This window comes from Lepidothrix coronata, unplaced genomic scaffold (assembly GCF_001604755.1).
Source record: "Lepidothrix coronata isolate B3197 unplaced genomic scaffold, Lepidothrix_coronata-1.0 Scaffold129, whole genome shotgun sequence".
NCBI classification, from domain to species: Eukaryota; Metazoa; Chordata; class Aves; order Passeriformes; family Pipridae; genus Lepidothrix; species Lepidothrix coronata.
This window is the reverse complement of record NW_016690309.1, coordinates 1,510,692-1,532,377: the sequence shown is the minus strand read 5'-3', so window position 1 is coordinate 1,532,377 and position 21,686 is coordinate 1,510,692. Positions and strand designations below refer to the sequence as shown.

The following is a 21,686-nucleotide window of genomic DNA, read 5'->3' as shown; positions in this document are numbered from 1 at the left end:
ACACCCAGAGGCTACACAAAATCCCTATTTTTTATAAATCATACTCCTAGTTCAGTGAGCCTGGTGGTTTGTCTCCAGGAGAAACTTAGGCCATGTACTTCACCTGCAGGCAAATCTTGTTGCTGGTCTCATTCTTTTTTTGCTCTTGTGGCACCTTAAATTGGCTCCACCACGAAAACTGAGCTGTGAATTCAACAAACAGCCACGGCTGGTGTCGGGCCTTTCACCCCCCCAGGAACATGCACATGGTGAATTCAGGGTCTGCAGTTCACTTGGACTACCTGGGACAAAAAGCTGCTATTCCTTCCTTCATGAGTCAAAAAATAATTGCTCTGCCAAAATGTCAGCTTGCTGCAGTCTGGAAGAACAAATGCTCTGTGTGTTGGCAGGCAAACAAAGCTCACTGGCAGCCAGAGAAGAGAGAAGGGAGAGAGGTGGGTTTTGTTGAGACCATGAGGTGAGCACGCAGTGTTTAACACAACTTTCCATTTCCATTCTTCCATGGTAGAGAGAAAAAGGAAGGCTTCAGTCTGAATGAAGCAATTTCCCTTTCACTTAGAGAAAAATTAATAACTGACTTAATTTACTTTCCTTTATGTAAGATGGAGGTGCACCTGAGAGAGTATTTTGGTGTCTCCTTGTCAGAGCACAGAGGAGGGTGTTATGTTATGACATAAAAACAAGGCCTTTGTGCTTGCCCAGGAACATGACACTGTGTTAAATGAGAATCCAGTTCCTCCTTGATACTAAAAAACTGCTGAACCCCTCCCAAATTATAAATGTGGGCACAGCTCCTCATGCATTTTGAGACACTGTTCATTTGAGAAAGTTGACTCTGTTCTTGACATTTGCTTTTATATTCATGGTACTAAAGCTCTGGAAATCTGTCGAGGCGGTTTCTTAATAGTTTGGCTTCCAAAAAAATCCGAGAACATCCAGCCAACTAAACAGTCCAACCAAGAACATATGCCAGCTTCAGTGCTAATTGCTTGTTTCAAGCCAGACCAGCTGAGTGGCTGCTACCTTACATTTTCACTGAGCTAAACTCAACTTCTAGCTTTGATTTTTTCAGTAAGGCAGATTGTAAAAGGAATAATTTGGAATTACTGAATATTTTGGCTGAGCAGAACAGAAGTGCTATCTTTCATTCTTTAACCCCCCCTTTTTTTATAAAACTAAATGTTGGCAACTTCAAACTGATTTTGAAGGCAAAAGTGGAAAAATCTTGTTTGAGTTGCAGTGTATTTATATTTATATTTCCAACATTTTTTCCATTTTTAAACCATCAGCCAAATCAGTGAAGAACTGTGACTGTTGAACAAATGCATTTTTGGTAAATAAATCATTAGTAAAATTTATGAGTCTGATTCAGTCCACTCTAGATACTGTTTGTCATAATTTTCTAAGACCATTCTTTGCTTGGAAATATGGCTCACTTTAATCTGTTTGTAGATCCCTTGAATTAAGGAAGTGATTGATGGGTAGTCACTAATATTTCCATAATTGCTGCTACGTTACAGCCCAACATCCCACTGGGTCATATTTTTGGCAAACGAAGCAAATCTCCCTGTCTAGAATCACTCATAACAGGAGTGCTTTAGAAAGAGTGAAGGAAGACAACACCAAAATCAGCTTTTTGGAAGTTGAGGGCTGAAACAGAGGCAGAGTGAATGGTTTTGCAAGAAATCTGTAGAAGAGATCAGAAGCTGAGCCATCTCCCAAGGTTCTCCCAAGGTTCCTGTGGTTCTTTACTACAGGACAATCCTTCCTGGAAAGAAAAGGCAAACCACACTGGTTATTTCCCCATTTGCTGAGCTCAGGATGTGGGGAAGCTGCTAAGCCAAGGATCACCTCAGGCTCAGGGAGCACAGCTGCTGCAGAACTGGGCAGAACAAACCAAATAAAACAGCACTTCCCTCAAAGAGATCCTGATTTAGGCACTACTGGCTCCTTCAGTACCTGAAGTGCTGAAGATTACAATTGAAATCAGGAGTGTAAAAGCAATGACACATGGAAGGCTTCGTTATTTTTGCAAATAGTGACAGGCTCACAGGGATAGGAGGATCTGAGTTTTAATATGCTGCTGAGAAGGTCTGTGTTTATATTCTTACAGAAGAAGTTATTTTTGAAAAGACAAATGACATGGAAATATGAGAGAGAGAAAGAAAAGCTGTTTTTCTCTTAACTGGCATGCAAATGAAATGGTACAATTGTTTTTAAGAATATTTGTTTGCTACAAGTACTCCAGCTATTTAGGAGAAAGGGAAAATCCAGAGAGGATCATGAGGCACAAATGAAGGGAAGGAGATTTAGCTAAATTCTTAGCTTTCATTTTAATTAACAAGAAAATAACCTGGGAAGATAATGCTCTTTGGATTCTGAATCCAAGGACTGTCCCCTCCCCCCTAAAAAATCTGAAATCATTGCAGCACGGATTGTGTTTAAATAAATTTGAACTAGAACACATTTAGCTCTTCATTAAACTAACTTCTACTGTGTATTTATGATCACTGGTTAATGATAATGAGCTGAACCACATCAGGTATAGATTGCCACAGAGAAACTGTGTGAAAAGCTGTTTCAAGAAAGCAGATACTTTTCTGTCAGGCAGCAGCTCACACTTTCTGCAACAACTTACTTATGCACCAGCTGCACCTCACTGGCAACACAAGATCTGCAGTAAGAGACACGTTTCAGGACAGCAAGAGCCTTTTTCCAGGAGGAAGCAGGAGACTGGTCTGCTTAATTAATATTTGACACCACCGAGCAACTTTGTTTCCAGTTTGTTTAATTGAGTGTTACAGGGGCAAGTGGACAGGAAAAGCTCTTCCCTTTCCATTGCTCTACCAAAGACTGGTTACTTTCTCATGGAAAGTTTTCCCATGTGTTTGCAACAAAGCACGAAGGTTTCTAAAGAAGAGAAGAAGAAGGGTGAGAGAGGAGCTTCAGAAGAGCCAGGGTCTGAAAGCATTCTCAGCATCCTTTCAGCTTCCATGAAAACCCCTGATTTTGGTCATTCTAAACCATAAGAGTTACTTAACAATAAAACTGAATGAACATTTGTCTGATTTTATAGAAAAAGTGTTTTAAGGAAAATGAATAAGGGGCCAAGAGCTCATTGGTGCTCGATTCACCACAGTGGGGTCTAATCTGGATTCACAGGGATAGTCAGAGGTTCCAAAGAAAGTTTCCAGAAGGTAGGAAGGCAGGCTGGGTGCTGGAAACCATCACTGGCAGTGTTTCCCAGCAGGTTGCACCACCACTCAAGTCTGGTTGAGGCAGGTACAAAGTGATGAACTAAAAGCCATCCTGAGGTCCTTCTGCAGCTCTATTTTTGTGATTTGGGATCGGTCTTCGCTGGTGAGCCTTCCTTCTGTGAGCTGTACAAGAACATGTGTTGGTGTTCACACACCATTCCAAGGCTTGCTAAAAGGAGCTGGCATCACTCCCGGGCCGGGCTGAGCCGCTGTCAGGCCTTCCAAGCAAAGCTGGGTTGAGCTGAGCTGGCACTGGAATGGAGGACCTTTGGAGAGCACCAAGTTGCTGAGAAACCCTGGAAAAGCTGGCAAATGGCAGAACTGATGTGTTCAGCCATGAGACAGAACACCATGGCTGCAGTCACTTCTGATTATTGCTCAGGACATCATTGTCATCATCCCGGCCGTACTCACAGCTGGCCAAGCATTTCTTGCTCCCTGAGCTGCCTTTGTGATTTAATGGATAAAAAGGCTGTTCACTCTTTCTGTCACAGCTTTGTATGTGACTGAGAGCTGGCTGCTGGGAAGGAAGGAAGGTCCACAAGCAGCTCTGGGGCAATCAGAACTGCTCCTGGGTTTCCTGGCTTTCTGGGAGAGGGTTTGTCTGTTGACAGCCTTGGCTGTGCACGAAGTGCCCACGTGAAGAGCCAGGCTGAGGAAACCACATTGCTTGTAGCAGAGAGACAGCTGTCTGAATTAAATACCTAGTTCAGGTACCTGAATTAAGTAGCTGTCTGGTTTATACCACTATCTATTTACACCACTGTTCTGATATAAATCAACAAATGCAATGAACAGCCAAGCTTGAGACCTACTCATCGTGTGTTGGTGCCCGCTGTCAAACTGGGGCTGTGCCCCATTTCATGACAAGTTACTTCTGGGGTGAAATGTCACTCCTGTACATTAAAAAACTTTATTTTGGAGGGACTGGAGTGAAGCCTAACATGGTCCTCCCAGACAATTGTGATGGTGTGACCACTAGTGTTTAGATGAAGAGCTGTGCAGTTGGTGCTTTGTGACAATCTCAAGAGAAATGGCCAATAATCAGTGAGAGAAATAGAGATGGACCTCAGTGTGTAAATCTGAGGGTGCTTAAACAGGAGTCTTCTCATGTGCAAAATGATGGTACTTGAACATCCCAGACAAAAGAAGCATGAAAGCCTCACTGGAAAAAATCCCTTTTGGATAAACCACCTCTGAAAACAGTGCACAAAGTACACATGAATCATCCCTTCACCAAAAGAAAACTGAACTGGTAAAAATCTTGAGAAACTGCAATTAACTCTCACAGTATTTGTGTGGGTATTGCCAGAACTGAGAACCCAAAACTGTTCTTGCTCCTCTAAGGAAATTCTTGAGGAGAAAAGTAAAATTCATAACAACAGTTTCTAGAGTTCTGCTGCTTGTGGTAGAAACAATGTTGTAAATTCTTGCATTCTTCCAAAAGGAGAGCTGAGGTTACTCTGTCTTACAAGTAAGAATTGTTAAGTGCTCATTTTTAAGAATCACATTCCCTTAGATGGCTTACAGGAAACCTCATTTATGCATCTGCTTTTTCTTTCCTAGGAAAATGCAAAATTAAGTCATCATGACAACATTTTATTGTGTACAAAATTAGCTTGGTTACTAAATCGGACAAGAATTCCAATAGAAACAGATACAACAATAGTTTGGAAAATAAAATCCTTATGGTTCCTCCTTCCTGCACTTAGAAAACGAAGAAAGATTAGCCCCATATTATGGCAAGTCCTGTGTTGTTGGCTGTATAGTGCAAAAATGGGGATTTTAAGGGATATAATCCATGCTCCATTCTGCCTATTAAACTTGTTCTGCTTTATCCTGACAATGTTCTTTGTATATAAAAAATACCTGGAAATTACTTGTTCTGCTTTATCCTGATAATGTTCTTTGTATGTAAAAAATATCTGGAAATTGAGGATCCCAAGCATCTGTTCTTTTTTCTTGTTTATTGTAGATTTTGATTTTATATTCATGTCAAAGCAGCCCTGACATGGTTTTTGTGGACTAGGAGCTGGTGCTGATGACTTTTCACAACACATGCACATAATAAATCTCTAAAAGGATACAGGGTACAAGGATAGTAAGTTCTGTTCCTACCTAACTCGAGGCCTTGACAAGTTAGACACTTAGCTGACGTGCTTAAATTAGAAACAAGGTCGTGTCAGGCTTCCTACAGAGTCAATTCGTCCTTCCTGAGGGAGGTGCAGCCACCGATGGAATGAATCACCCACTGGAGGTGCCAGGCCTTCTTCCCTGGCTGCAAAGAGACCCTCCAAGTGACCTTCATCCAAATATAGGTTCTTTAACCCAGGTACCTGAAGTTGGTTTAGAGGAACCCAGGTAAGTTTAGATGAGAGAGAGGGAAAAAAAGGCAAGATGAAATGGGAAGGCACGCTGTGTTTAAAGAACCAGAGCACACTTGGTGTTTGAGGTTTTGAGAAGAAGAAAACCCGAAAACTTTAAAGAACTCCTGTCCCTCATTCTTTGTGTCCTGTTTTGGCCTCTGACCTTCCCTTCCAATAAAGAACCCGAGCCAGCAATAACCCCCCCACACTCCCGTGCTGGTTTAAGGGGGTCACTCGCTCAGGAATGGAAGGCCACCTGTCCTGGGTCAGACCAAAGGGCCAGCCCTGCCAGTTCCCAGTCGCACAACAGCCAGAGTTACTTCCCTGCAGAGTTACTTTCCTCTGATTTAGGTGTTTTCTGTCCCACATGAGGAATCCTTGATGATCCTCCCCTCCTCTGAAACCCCTAAAGGGTGAGGACTTAACTATTTGGTGCAAACTCACAAGAGACTCAGAGTCTTGGGGAACAGTGCCTCCTTTTCCCCTTTTCCAGGCTCAAGAGGACACAATTGTCCAGCTTGAAGATGTGGCTTAAAACACAAAAGGCCTCATAAACACCAATATTATGGAATAATGACATTGAAGGGAGAACACTGATGATGGATCAAGGGCAAGAGCTTTGTAGCCAGCTGGAGATATGTGAAATCCAGCATATTGGAGGTCTTCAGAAGAGGTCATTCTGCAACTGCCAGCGTTTCTGAGAGGACAGAAAAAAAAGCAGCCTCTGAAACTATGCCTCTCCCCACTACTTGAGGAAGATTTTACCCTGTTGGATAAAAATTAAAATAATTTTGATGGTTTAACTGTCTTCTAAACCAACAGTGAGAGCTAAACTTTAGGAACTGATTGGAACATTTTTCAAACTCCCCTTAAAAAAAAGGGAATGCAGTCAGTCAGTGATAAAAAAAGAAACTATGTTAGGGAACACAGCGTGTTAAGACAATTATTTTTAAAAGTTTAGGCAAAAGACAAGCAAGAAGAGAGCTCAGACTTTTTAAGGAAATATGCTAAGCAGGGAAGACCATGTTTCTCCATGAACTTTTCAGCCCAGCTGGAATTCCAAGTCAGTTACAAAGTGCAGAAACCAGAAAAAAGTTTAAATACTTGTATTAGTTTGTTTGTTTCTTTTCACACCAAGTTCCTTCTAGTTGTCTGCTCGTATATAAAAACTTCTCCAGTGGCTGTGACTAACGCATCTAGTAACCTTTTCCACTCCAAGCACAGGCTTTATTATCTCCTGGAATGGGTATAGCAAGTTTACTGCATGGTTGAAGGTGAAATGGTGCAGGAAGAGAGCAAAGCAGTACCTAATTCCACAGGGCTCTTCTTAGGGGAGTGAAACAGTGGCGTGAAGGATGCATTTGAATGGTGTTCTCCGTTCCAGGAGGTGTGTGGTTCCTCCAGCCCTGGCAGGGAGTTAATGAGGTGTTGGCAGGCACACCTAAGTGGACAGATCGATCCAGATCCTTTGTTTGCAGACACTCGCTGTTATCTCAGCACCAAAGTGCCCCTCAGAGATGGTTGCCCTGCAGGGAAGCACCGAGTTTGCTTTTGGAAAGGAGTGCCTGCACACTCCCCCCCTGTACCCTCCTGCCTGGATTCCCAGAGCCCTCAGGGACCGGTGGTTCCATGCTCTGGAAGCATCAGAACAAGCTGCTCTTGTGTGTGACACATGGGTGACCTGACTGATGCTCTGCTGGGGAGCACTGAAGGGAAACGCTGATAAAACCAGTTCCTGAGCTTTGGGGTACTGTGATTTCTACCCATCTACAGCTTATCTTTGTCTTTACCTCACTACCTTTAATTTTTATTTTAGTCTCAAATGCTCCCCCTTTGCTCAGACCCATCTCCTCTCTTTCACAGCCCCAGTCCCTTCCCTTGTTTTCTCACCTCCTCCCACTCTGGATCTGAGATTCCCTGTCCCTATTTTCTAGTGGGAGCTCCCCAAAACCATTCAGATCACGTAACAACCCATGTAACAACATGGCACATGACACATACCAACAGGAGCCTTAATACAGAAGTTAAATAGGTTTACAACACAATAAGTTTATTTTTCTTGTTATTTCTATCTGACTCTCAGATGGGAAAGGGAATCATCTTTTCATGTAAAGTCTCTTTGTGAGGATATACAGCGTCAGATGTCTCAGTTCAAGCCTAAGCCTCTGTTACAAGTACTTATGGGCTGTATTTAGCAATCTTCTTAAGAGGAGGCAATAATAGCTGGGAATAATTTGACATCAGGTAAAACCCATCAAATTTCTGAGTTTCCATTTCCTGGGTCCCTGTAAAGTACTTGCTCTCCTGCCTTGACTGAAATACCAAATGATCAGAGAAGGTGCTGAGGGCTGGAAAAAATCCTGACCAGGATGTCACATCTACTCCCCATATCCCACCCCTGGCTCCACCTCAAATACGTGTTTTGGGGTGCTAACTGATGGGGGTTTTAAATCCAAATTGATATTTAGGAGGAGAGGAGGTTGCAGAGCTTGGTGGTGCCCTCAGGGCCCTGACATCAAGATGAAAATGGATCTAATGGATCATTGCCGATCTGTAGAAATATATATTATGTATAAGCCTTTCCAGGTTGGTTTTTTTGAGTTTTGTGTTTGTTTGTTTGTTTTTTTAATATCTTTTTTATATCTATACATTAAATTACACACATGGCTGCTGCGATTGCTTTAGTACTTTGGGGGTACATCTGACCCCCAACTCCTGAACCAGCCAAAACCACAACAGTGCTGGAATTATATTTTGAAGATGCACAGGTAAGTAACACCTGGAAGTTCTTATATCCAGAATATGGAGATTATTTGTACTTTTGCCACTGTGTGGGTTCTGTACTTGTGCAGATTTCTTTCTGCTTTGCAGTGGCTTGGTAATTTTCTATTTGTCTCCTGTGTTGCTGCAACTGTTCTCTCTGACTGAGCATCTGTAACACCCTGAATGGAAACACAGCCAAGGCACTGACACTCTGGGGATTAAACACTTCTGTTGGAGACATTCTTCAAGAATTTTACAGAGGAAAATGATCTTGATACTGAAAAATAAAGAAGCTTCCCCCCCCCCTTCAACCTATAACATGGAAAGTACCAGATATGTCCTACCAAAAGGGTAAATTAGCATAGAGAAATCTTAGGAGACTTGGAGAAAAAAATACAGATTCCTGTGTTCTGACTGGCGTTGCAGGCTCTATTTCCAGATGCACAGCAAGCCCTGGCTAACAGCATCATGATTTCAGAAAGTACATTCATGTCAGGCTCAATTCCTCCTTTATGGATGGGCATTATTTCTGGGAATTAGCTGAAAAAAGCAGTCATTTCTCAGCTGATTGAGGCTGAAAGGGCTGATTAAACAGCCCTTTTGGGTAGAACAGTAGCCCTCTATAATAAGAAATGGTAAATTATTAACATCATCCAAGGATTTCTGAGGAAATGAAAGATTTATTTTTTTTTTTGGCAATTCTCAGAACACCAGGAGCACGCTGGTGGGGTGGGGCTGCTTACCCAAAAAATTGCCAGGAGCTAAGGTAGCACAGCACAGGCACTTTCATCACCAGATGAGAGGGCAGTTAAGAATTTCAAAGCAAGGAAGAGCCTGGAGGACGTTTGTCGCAGGGATCAAAACACTATTCCTTAAACTTCTTTTTCGTGAGAGGCACTTGGGAAGTTGGAGAGTTATTTTTGGAGAGTGACACCGAGGAAAGCCCTAATCCTGTGCTCCCCAGCTGAAGCAGAGATGCCATGCTATGCTTTAACTCCAGATTGGTGTCTCTTCTCATCAGCTACAAACTGGCACAGACAGAAGGAGCCACAGCGATGAGCCTGAAAGTGCCTTTGCACTTCATTTGGCATCCAAATCCCGTTGGATTTGTTAAAAACTTTGACAGCCATTGACAACTTATTTGTACCACTTGTGATCACAATGTGATATTTTAGGCTTACGTGGTGAAAAGGGGGTTTATCTTCCACCATCTCCAAACTTCAGTGTTTCAGCCCCTGTGTAATTCCAGCACTCAGATCTTGTGCTCTCACCAGCTTCTCACATCACGAGCCGAAGAATCTCTGACACTTCCATTATCTTCAGAGGCATTAAGCCATCATCACATTATTCCTGTCCATTTGCTGCTGAAGCAAAATCTCTGAGAGCTCATCTACACAGCAGACATTGCAATGGGGCTTAAATGAATAGTATACACTGGCTGATACCCCGTGGTACAGATACCCAGCTCTGCAAACCAGAAATCCAGCCTTATTATCACTTCATTCCCAAAAGGAGTCAATATTGGAGTCTGAAATTAATCGGGAAAAATGCGAATTGTTGGAAATCTTCCAGCAGTCGTGTGATGGAGAGTCCCTCTCAAAGGAATCTCCACAGGGAAATGAATGCAATTAAGGACCAATGTAATAAACTGCCAAGAAATCTTAACTAGCTAGAGAAGCCTTATTTAAACCCTGAGTTCCCCCAGTGAGGAGAACAGGGAGTGTCATCTGTCCCTGAGCTGCTGCAGAAAAGTACAAAAGTGAATATTCTACATAAATATCTCTATATTTTCTGTTGCCTCTCTGCAAACACCCTCCTAACTTACTAAAAATAAATTAATAACATTTACAGAGGTCTCCTGTGCAGCTCTGGTTAGCACCCTGTCTATTGTTCAAAGAAATCCAAATTATTAGAGGCAAAGTGGCAAATGTGTTCTCCCTTTCCCAGTGCTAAACAGGGCTCTGAATTGCTCCCTTTCCTACTGTAGCAATAATTAAAATTAAGAAACTAGCTCAGATACCAGTGGACAGCCACAGGTCCCAGGATGCCCTACAACATTTTGCTAATGAGCAGCAGCCTGAAGCTCTTTATGAAAGCGGGTCATCCCTTGAAAGGGGGGCAGAGCATGTGTTGTAATAAGAGACTTTTTTTATGGCTCACAGACCGAAAATATAAATATCAGCTTTATCAGCCACTCTGTGGAGTTCGAGCTGGCAAAAGCCTTTTCCCTAATGCCCCTGAGTGCCACAATAAACAAAGCAGGGCAGTGGTGAGTGTTGCCTGGGTCTGTCCAGCAGTCAGGCAGCTGAAGGAGCAGAGAGAGCCCTAGGAACCAGAATGGTCCTGAGGAGACAAACGTGTGCCGAGAAACCCCACTGGCTTTGTTTATTCGCTGGAATGTCTTCCATCGGGTCACCATGACTTTGGACTTCCACAGCTGCAGGGATCATCCTGCCTGGAGTGGATGATTTCACAGAAAAGAGAGAGCCCAGAATAGAAAAAAATAAAAGGGTGTTTGGCTGTTCCAAGAGAACAGACCAGAAGGAGCAGCTTTCCACCCCAGAGAGTAATGAGAGAAATTCAAACACACTTGGAGGATGCAGCTGGATACAATTGTTTAAGAACCACGGAGAAGGAATTCCAGCCTCCATTTCCCCCCCTGCCCTTTCCCCATTAGCCACATCTCCTCTTGTTTTACAGCTGTACCACTCCTCTAATGCCTTATGTCTGTGCTGTACTGTCTGGCCCTGTGTTGTCTGCAGTTTGACAAGCTTTAAAACTGCCTGATTGCACAGTTGTAGCTGAGATCCCGGGTAGCATGCAGCACTTGGGAACACACTAAACAAAAGGTGCTTTCCATTTGTCTTTATGATTTTGTAGGGGGGAAAAAATAATTTAAAAGTTTTCCCAAACAGTCCAGAATATCAGTTCTCCGAAGACAATGACATAAAGCTTGTTTATCCCTTAAAAAAAAAAAAAAAAAATCAGTGCATGCTTTTACATAGAGGGAGATGCTTTGCTTCTGGTGGTGAAGAGCAGCAGCACAAACAGGCAGGATGGCAAGGGCTGGGGCTGGAACAGAGAGGGAGGCTCAGCTCTGATCCTGCCGGAGAACCTGCCCGAGGAGGGAGCTGTGTTTGACAGCAACAAGAGAGGGAGTTCTTTGAAAAGCAAAAGAAAAAGCCAAGGAGCCCGTGTGTGTGCCTGGAAGCGGTGGGATAAGTGCCAGGTAGAGACTAAAGACAATAGCAGGAATTGAGGGGAGGAGCTGCAAACAGGGGCAGGGGAGACACAGCAGCTTTTTGGGAAGACAATGCTCTGGAATCCGGGTGACTGCGTGAGAGGGCTGGGATGTGACAGCCAGGACCCCGCAGAGGGGGACACACAAAAATAGACGGGCTGGGGGAACAGAAATAGAATTGAGGGCTTGGATGAAAGAGGAGCTCAAAGTGCACAGTTGAGGAATTCAGAGAAGGTTTTGCCAACCCAACAGATAATAAATCTGAGGCTGACTGAAAGAAAATCTTTCTACATATTTAAAAGTCACAAGAAGTTTATTGTCAAATTAACCATGGAATTGTATTCTGAAGCAGGAGTTCCTAAGGCTTCTGCTCAGTAAAGCCTCTCAACCATCTGAATTCCTTGTGGGTCACCATCTGAATTGAAAACATACTTGATCTGAAAATTAAATTATTTCCTAGACTATTTGCCACTGCCTCATGGACCAGTAGTCTGAGAATTGTGCCATTTTTAGAGACTCCAGAGGGCACAAGACTGAAGGAAGAGGTGGCAGTAAATGTGGGATAAGGAGAGTTGGCTGTGTCCTGCCAGGGGAAAGGAGTAAGATCTGGGACTAAAAACATAGGGAAGAGGAGATGAAAGCAGGGCAGTGGGATATTTTGATTTGAGAGACTGAGCTGGTTGGCCAAAAACGCAGTCAAAAGACAAGGAACAAGGGATGGGGAAAATTGGGTCTAAATCAGACAGGGAGGAACAGCTCAAAATAAGGGGAGGGTCTCTCCAGAGGCTGCAGGGATCTGAATCTCCATAGTGATGCCAACAAACAAGAAATTGGATACAAGCCTCCATATTCAGTAATGAAACATGCTCGGTCTGATTATTCTCTTGGTCACATTCCTCCAGTGTTTTTATATTTTACCAAATATAACTGTAGCCAAGCAGGTTTTAGGAAAGTACCCTCAGCAAATCCAAGCAAATTCCAAATTTTCCTCCTAAAATCTCAGAGCATTTGGATGCCTGTGGCAGTGTTATAGTGAGAACAGTGTGCTGGGAATAACAGCCCTGAGAGGGCACTGGCTGGCAGACTTGGTACATCTCTGGTGTGAGCTGAGGGTCTGGCATCTGTTTTCTCCTTCTCTTCCTGTGTTTTTACTGAAATTCCCCTTAGAGTCCCTACAGAAAACAAGGGAGAGCCCACCACTAAATTACACGTCATTATACTACAGAAAATATTCATTATGAACCAAGAAATCTGCCCTGCAGTGGTTATGAAATAATGAGTATGCACAAAATTAATTGCTGTTGGATGTATAAATTATTCCAGATCAAAGGGGGTGTGAAAGGCCACACTGCTGCTGATTTTTGCTGAATTTCTGACTGGTGTGCAGGACACATAACACTGATGAGCACAACACTAACAGCAGCATTGCTGTAGCTGTAATTGTCTGCTGCTGCCAGCCAGGGAAAGTCTGCAGGGAGCAAGAATAGCTTTTCTTTTTAGAATAACGGGCATATTTTAGGGGAAAAAAAGTCTATACAAACCCATAGACACCTGGGGTTTTACATGTATGTGTCTATTATGGGTGTAAATTTGTGATGTTCAGATAAGACACTGGGAACTGGGGACATGCAAGTCTGAACTTTTCCTTTCTTGCTGCCTTTTGAAGGTGTTCATGGAAATGAGTCACACGTAGAAGAAACAACATGAATTCTGGATAGGAACCCAAAAATCAGTTCACTAAAGGATAAACACATGTAGAAAGATGAATTATTCTTCACACAATTTTCAGAAGTACAAATGGTTGGAGCTACAACCCTGGGACTGATGTTATTCTGTCAGGAACAAACTGAAGACCTCTGTCATCTGCAGCCATAAATTCATGGAAGCACCAATTTCCTAGATACAATGGAAACCCCACCAGAACATCCTGGCTAGACAACACAGGGACATTTTTTCTGACTGGATTTAAAATTTCCCTTGTTTGTGTTCATAAATCAAACTGAAAAGCCAGACAAAGAACACGACTGCTGATGTGAGGAGCCTGTGCCACTGCTGGCACCACCAAAAGACTCTGTGTGGATTAAATTAATCAGGTTACTCTAAAACACAAAAGAAATCCCAACCAATTTGGAGAGACAAACCTCACTGAGGGAGAAACGTGGCTCCATGCAAGAAAATATATTATCCAAATCCATAACAAGACCAAGAATTCAGGTTGATGTTCAGCAGTGCAGCTGCAGAGCTATGCTGGCTGTTCAGTATGAGTGCCAGAGGAGTTCTAGTTCCAAATAAATCAATATAATATAGGCTTTGCCTGCAAAAGAAAGTGGCAGTGGTTTCACTAGGATTGTTTCTTTAAACCAATTTCATTAGACGTGAAGCAAATCCACATGTGGAGACAGTTAAATTGATTTACAACTGGCTTGTGTTGATCTAGCTTAATTCAAAGGGTGGAATTTTATGTGGCAGCTATACGTTGATTTAAGTGCATCTACACAAGACTGCAGTTCAATTCAATTTGAACAGACTTAAAATAAGACTTCAGTTAAGCCACTTTTGCAACACTTTAAATAGCAGGTTGGGCTGGACTGGACTAAGTAAACACACACTGAGGTGGATGACAGCAACTTTCCAAAGAGTAGGAGATTCAAATCAATCCAAGTTAATTTTATGGAACAGACCTCAGGCTGCCTATTTGTACAAAACTACCAAGAATCAACTAAGAAGCTGACTTGAAAATTTTCTTTTTTGACCCATGATCATTGCATTCTAAAACTGACCCTACTTTAAAGGGATGTAACCAATTTAAACTTCTATCAATCCTCTCTTTTTTGTCATTATTTACTTAAATTTTACAGGTAAGTTCAACATTCTCCCGTTGCCACAAGTTATGGAAAACATATATTAATTATTCCAGCAGCCTTGAAGGACACTTAGAACCCACAAGTTCTTTATCATCAGGATGTTTTCCTACAGTGCACAGAAGAAATAAATGAGAGTTTGCTAAGATACTAAATACCTTTTCTTGTCAGTATGTTCAAGTCATGCTCCAGAGCCAGTTTTTCCGTGGCATTCCCAGTGGAGGAGGGGAACAGATCACTGATTCCCATCTGCTCCCAGTTCCGCAGTCAGGTGGCAAATCCTCATTTTATTTTGTACCTGAACAGAAAGGGAAGAAAATACCAAAGGGAAAAAGTGAGTTCTCCAATATCCTTTTTGATAAGCTGGGTTTTGATACATTTTTACTTGAAGTTTTTTTTTAGCAATGCCTTTGACAGATGCCAAAAGAAACACTCGGGATAAATATCAGTACAAATGAGATTCATTTATTTGGTGGAAGCAGAACTGTGGTGATAGGGATTAACCTGTTTATTAGCTTTAGTAATAGAACATTTTTGGGCATGTCCCTGCAACAACTAATGGGGAAAACACCACCAATCTATAGTCATTTTATGGGTGAAAACACTTCATTTTGATGGTGTTCTTCACAGGCCCATTTGTGACATTAGACACGAAGGGACTTTACCTGGGAGTCAGGAATGTTAATGTTCTTGGGTAAAACTCAGTTGGGTTCCTTTTGCTGGGAATTTCTGTGTGCCATATCATCTGATTTTTCTTTCTTTCCTTGTCTTTTCGTTGTTGTTAAATAACAGCAATTAATGGTACGTCAGAAGGCAAAATATTTTTATAGCCTCAGAGATAACTCATCTCTCATAGTCACGACTAAATGACACGTGGAAAGGGACTGGCCTTTGAGGCAAAGCAATTTCCACTGCTAAAAGTGGAATTTTAACAAGATGTTCTTGTGAGGCCCCTTCCAGCACGTTTCTGGAAAAGGCTCCTCGTGGCATTCCCAGTCCCCCCAGCTACACCACTTCTGCACTAAAGAGGCAGAAGAGTTTTTAGCTGCCAGCCAAGGCACACTGCTAGTGCTGCCCCTTCATGGATCTTGGATGACCCCAGGGCTGTTCCAGACTCCACATCCACACAGAAAAAGAACAGTGTATTTACTGTCTGCTCAGAGGAAAAGAAATCTGTAATTACTATGTGGGCAGTAAAAAGATGCACAAAGTCTGTCTAATACAGATAAGAAATTAAAGGCTCGCTGGGAAGTGTTATACTGAACTTTAAAAAACAGAGAAAAAAGAGAGGAAGGACAGCAGAACTGACAGGGTAGGCTGCATTTCTGTCAGTCTTCTGTGGTGTCCAGTGGTGTAAGTATATCTAAAAAAATAAAATCAAATGTACATCCTGATCCCACTGAAGTCAATGGTAAAACTCCCATTAACTCAAACCAAACCAGAATTACTTCCACAGCAGCCTTGTGTGCTTGTCACAATATACTGATCAGTATTATACTCTGATATAATCACCATTAAAATGTGACTGACCCTGGAAGTTTTTCACTGTTGCCCTTTTTACTCTCATTCTGGTTTCCAGAGATGTGGTTCCCCTTCCCACACATTATCATTTTCAGACTAAGGCAGTACAGATTTGCTTGAAAATCAAAAGGCACAAAAAAAATTCGACCTTAATATTATAGAATGTTGTTCAAATAATAGTTTCAAGATGCAGCTGAATAGAAACACAGTAAAATCAAAAAGGGGCAAGTTTAGAGTGACTATTTCTGCCTGTGGCCTCCAAACTGCTATAGCAACATAAACTACTCCTAACAACCTAGAAAAGACTAAGTCAACATAAATTCACCCTGCACTGACCATGGAAGCTTTTGAGAATCCAAAAATTCAAAGAGGTTGAAAAGTCAAATATGTCGAAACAATGACATTGCTAAACTTGCTAACTTGTAGACTTAAAAAATGAGGATTATCAATGTTTATGCAAAATAATTTTAAAAAATTAGTAGCAAACCATTTTAACAAAGGGGGTTAGGATTTGGATGCAAGCCTGTTCATTCAAGGTACTTTCCTCAGGCTGAAACCCAGGTATGATTGGTAGACTGGGAACCTGTGTGAGGCTGGATTCTACGGGGTTACTAAGATTTTAGGCTGGTCCCCTAAGGAAAAGAAACCTCTTTACTCCTAGTTTTTGCGTGCTTGCTTATTTTGTCTTTCCACCAGCAGCTTCTGAGCAGCCCAAGCTCAGCCAAACTTGACCAATGCTTAAATCCCTACAAGTTTTGTAAAAACAGTCAGGTGAAAAAGAGCAAGGCAAGATGAGCCCCTTGGCAAGGGGGAGAAGCTGCAGTTTTACTTTGAGTTTTGCTTTGCTTGGCACCAAAGAATTCACACAGAAAGCAAACCCACTAAGTGCCGTTGTCTTCAGTCAGCCCTCAGAGCCACTGCAGGACACTAACCCATAAAAATGCAGCTTTTATTACCTCTGGCAGTCCTGGAGTGATTTGTTCTGAGAGCAGATGTAACAATAGATGTATCACTGATTAGGAGTTTTTGCTGCTGTCTCAAGGGTGTTCAGGACTTTAACCTCCCAGGCAGAGGGGAAGATCAGCAGTGCCCACGCTCCATTAGGAGCAGATGATGCAGCCCAGAGCTCCCGAGCTGCAATCAGGCTGGGCTGACAGAGCACACAGCCCTGAGTTTGTAACGATTTCAGGACTTGTTGATTTACCCAAAAGGTTGAAAGTTCCCTGACAGCCTTGGTTTTGATTAGGATGCCAGGCTGAAAAAAATCTGTGGTAATTTGTTGGAAAACCTCAGGCTCAGTTCCTGCTGCAGTGACTGGATAGGTGCTCACCCTGCTTCAGCCTCATGTGATGTCAATGCTTATGTTCACTTATTACAACAACACTTTAAAATCATTAAAGCCAATCAGTTCATCTCAAGTGGGAATGACCAATTTAAACAACTGAAATGACTGGATGTTAACCGAAAAACACTGGTTTTACTGTACAGATAAATTTTATACTTGAAATAATTTTTAAGCAACTGGAACTGAATTGCAAAACTGTTATTTTCATTAGGTGAGCTTAATTAGACACCGGGAGCTGAGGAAGTGAGCTGAGCTTTCTGAGCAGTTCCCTGCTGCACTGCACAGCATCTGCTGGACCAGAAGCATCATGTGGCAGCAGAAGTGGCTGAGCTGATGCCAGGGCCCAAAAAATGTTGCTTAGCAACTTCCCGGGGATGACTCTGGCAATTAACTCTCTTGTGTGTCGGGTGTGAGCTGCTGCTTCACTCAGAACAGGAAAAGACAGAGCAAACAGCCCTCCAGAAGAGCCCAGTAAAGCTGCATGTGCCCATCTGCCACGGGACTGCAGCCAAAGAGCTGGGAAAGAAGCCCTTGTGCAAGAGCTGTTTCTTAACAAGCTCATTTTTTGGACACCCTCGTTCTTTCCATGCAAGTACAGTATACTTCTGAAAGGGATTAATCAGTACCAAAATGTGCACACCTGTTGCAGAACAAGAGCATCTGCACAGGGCACTGCTTCAAAAATGGCCTTTTCAGTTTGCAATCACAGCTGAGTCTGAAATGACTTTCAGCAGTGAAAAGCCCCTGTTTAACCTGAGCTATTGACCCGTCCACAAAACCATTTTGTTTTGCCAACTATGTATATTTTCACTCTTTGTTTGAAACCACATTAAGCAGTGCCTTAGTCTGAGTCAAGGTGTCCCAAGATACTGAGAATGAATGAACCATGAGTCAGCTTTCTCATCTTCAAGGTGGTACCAGGTTGCTCTAGAGCTGGGCCATGATTACAGTCCTCTCCCCAGCTTTCCCCCTGTTGCTTCTTAGAGAAAACCACCCGTGTCCCAGTCTGTGCCCAGATTATTCTTTAAGGTCTCAGCTCTGCAGTGAGCTCAGAGTAGTTTTATCCTTCCTCAGGTGGTGGGAAAAGGCAGTCAGAGGTGAGCCCTGCTCTGGAAGTTCTGAGCAGTGACATTCCCTGTCTGGTGAGTGAGAGGAAGAGGAGAGGCAGGGACTGAGCTCTGCTCTGGGGGGACCAGGGACAGCACCCAGGGAATGGCTGGAGCTGTGTCAGGGCAGGCTCAGGTTGGATCTCAGGGAAAGGTTCTTCCCCCAGAGGGTGGTTGGGCACTGACCAGGCTCCCCAGGGCAGTGGGCACAGCCCCAAGGCTGCCAGAGCTCCAGGAGGGTTTGGATGATCCTCTGGGGCACAGGGGGTGACTCTGGGGATGGGCCTGTGCAGGGCTGAGGGTTGGACTGGATGATCCTTGTGGGTACCTTCCAACTCAGCATATTCTGGGATCCTGTGATCATTCTTACCAAGTGCCCACAGCTCTTGACCCACACTTTTATTTTGTCCTGGGACACAGGAGGTGGAAGCAATGCTGGAGGTGTTCGGGTGCATCTCATTAATTTCCCTCAAGCTTTCATGTAAACACACTGGACTGAATTATTTAGGAATTGCTCCCTTTTCCCCTACCGTGACAAAACAAGGCCCCAAAAACAAGGCCCTTAAAAAAGCCCCCAAAACAGCGGCAGATCTTTTATAAGGGGAAAAAAAAAAAAAGCATTTCCTGGGTGCTTGAAATATGGTTCTTTAAGAATGCTAAAAGCCAACATTTTGTGTGAAATTGCAGGGAAGGAAAACCTGAAAGTAAATTTACATTTTTTTGTAGTTAAAAAAAAAAAAAAAAATCCCTGAAGGACAACCTCTTTTCCTTCAGTGATTATGACAAGTTACAGTTCCCTTTCAATCAGGATGCAACAGGTTTAATATCATTTACGTAAAAACTGTGGAAAGAATTTGATAACGCACCTCAAAAAAACCGACCAGCTTGTTTTGTGGCAGTCAAAAATAGCTACAGCCTTTTCTGCAATTCAAAATTCAATCATTTAAAACATTACAGAGCCCTTGTCTTCAGACTTCCCAATCAGCTCTTGCACAGGAACGAAGCCTCATTATTGCAACCACTACTTTTTTCTGTGGAGTCAAGTCATTCAAAAAAATGATTTCACGGTGGAAAAACTGCCTTAATGACAATGAACGTAATTCTGAAAATTATTTTGTTGCATGAGGGACTTTTACATAATTTACACTAACTGATTTTTAACATGCCAGTGATTTTTGATGTACCAGCCACAGAAAACACGCAGCAAATGAAAATGCTCTGTGAGGATTGTGCATTTACATAGTGAGTTTACGTTTGATTGGGAGTTAAATATGTATAACCACTACTGTACTGGTTATTTCCTTGGCAAACATCTTTGATTTTTTTTTTCCCCCACCATCTTTGACAGTGAAATTTTATCATCTATCATAAATTGATCAAAAATGTGTAATTTCTATTGTGGAAGTTTCAGCAATTGAGGAAGAGTGAGTGGATATGGGGGAGTGCCAAGAAGCAGGTGGATGCACTGAATATTCACTTTTGGTTTCCAGGCAGTGGCATCTAAGACACAAACTCCCACCAGGTTTGGGCTGCAGACATTCTACCCAAGCTATGTTGAACAAAATTGATCCTGAAAGTCAATTTTTCAGCTATTATTAAAGTTCTTGTTTTCTAAAACATCACTCCAAACAGATATGAAAACCTATGTCATTGCCACATATCCATCCTCCCACCCACACACCGTCTATCTAGGTATTATGTTATCTGGCTGAAAATTGAGTTAGTTCCCAGGTTGAATGAAGTTCATAAAACTTTCAGCAAAACTGGGCTGGATTTTATGAGCACGAAGCCACAGTGCAGCTTGGGAAAGGGATCGGGGCAAGCTCCCTCAAATTGCAGCTTCCATGAAAATCGTGCAAATTTTTGTGCTTTCATCTGTGTCTTGCTTGCAATTTATGAATTTTCTCAACTTCTAAATCAAAGGTAGGGTGAGAACCTGCTTGAATTCAGTAGGAGAGCAACATATCCATGAGATACTCCCTGGTCCCTCACAGCCCAAGGAACACTTGAGACCCAAATGTGTTTACAAGTAACAAAGAACCTTGTGTTAGCAACCAGGTGAAAACTGGGAGTAGGCAGCAAGGGCTTATGAAGGGGAAATCAAAACACAATGGGCATAAACTGAAACAGAAAAAAGCCTGTTTAAACCTAAGGAAATATTTATTTTTTTTTTACTCTGAGGGTGACTGAGCACTGTCACAGATTTCCCAGAATGGTTGTAGATAATCACAGGATCCCAGAATATGCTGAGTTGGAAGGGACACACAAGGGTCATCGAGTCCAACCCTTATCCCTGCACAGGACCATCCCCAAGAGTCACAGAGGATCCTTGGAGGTTTTAAAACCCCAACAGAACGCGGTCCTGAGAAACCTGCTCTAGTTCCCCCTGCTTGAGCAGGGGGGCTGGACCACATGAGCTCTGGGGGTGCCTTCCAACCTCTTTCCTTAAAGGAAATGCTGGTGCTTTTGAGAAGTAACTTCTCTAGAAGCATTTCTGGAGAAGGACAAGGTGTGTATCTGTTGCTGAGCTTATCTCCAGGTGGAAAACAGGAACCCTTTTGTATGTCAGCATTGCCAGGACTGGAAGTACATCACAGGGGTCACCTGCACCTTCTACAGCTTTTTATCTCAACACAGCTTGCAGTCTCACACTGCTGATTTCAATAAAAACACTCCAGCCATCTTTAAGAGCCCTCTTCACCTCTGCTAATCAGATTAGGAGGCATGTAATTAAGTTTCAGTTCTTACAAGACAGAAGATTGAAGACCCCTTCTAGAGCACTGATGGGATAAGGAGCAGGAAAACTGTTTTCTTCAAGTGTATTTGGTGGAAGGGAGTGCAAGGATGACACTGAGGGATTATACAATATCACATGGAGTTATGGAAAGAAACTCAGGCATGTGCCATTTAAAACCTGTCACAAACGAGTGTTCCAGGTGGCTCTGAGATCACAGTGCAGCCCAAGGAGATGGGGGAGATGCACCACCATAAAATCTAACAAAGGATCAAGCTAATACTCAGGATTGCTTTTAGGATGCATGGAAAATACTTCCTCTCCCAGCAAATGATGCCCTTTGGGTGTGAAATGCAGCATGCTGGCAAGAGAGGGAAAAGCTCCTGCTGTCTGTACCATGCATGGTGTTGCTCCTCTGTGAATGAGAGGGTTTGGTCTGCACAGCCACCAGTTTGGCAGAGTCCTCACCCAGAGAACCCTGTTGTACTGTCT

At 42.8% G+C, this 21,686-nt stretch overlaps 1 protein-coding gene across 23 annotated transcripts in view; it reads right to left on the bottom strand.

Annotated features, from left to right (window-relative positions):
- The window catches only part of KIAA1644 (KIAA1644 ortholog), a 236,596-nt gene that overhangs the window by 87,107 nt on the left and 127,803 nt on the right, over positions 1 to 21,686 (bottom strand). For 21 of the 23 annotated variants that reach the window (XM_017826646.1, XM_017826647.1, XM_017826648.1 and 18 more), the window contains 2 exons: positions 14,647 to 14,786; positions 13,769 to 13,941 (listed from right to left, as the gene is read on the bottom strand). The gene's annotated coding sequence lies outside the window, so the exon portion shown is untranslated. Of the gene's footprint in view, positions 1 to 13,768; positions 13,942 to 14,646; positions 14,787 to 21,208; positions 21,343 to 21,686 lie in introns of those variants that run through there. The other 2 variants (XM_017826656.1, XM_017826641.1) reach the window with 2 other exon arrangements.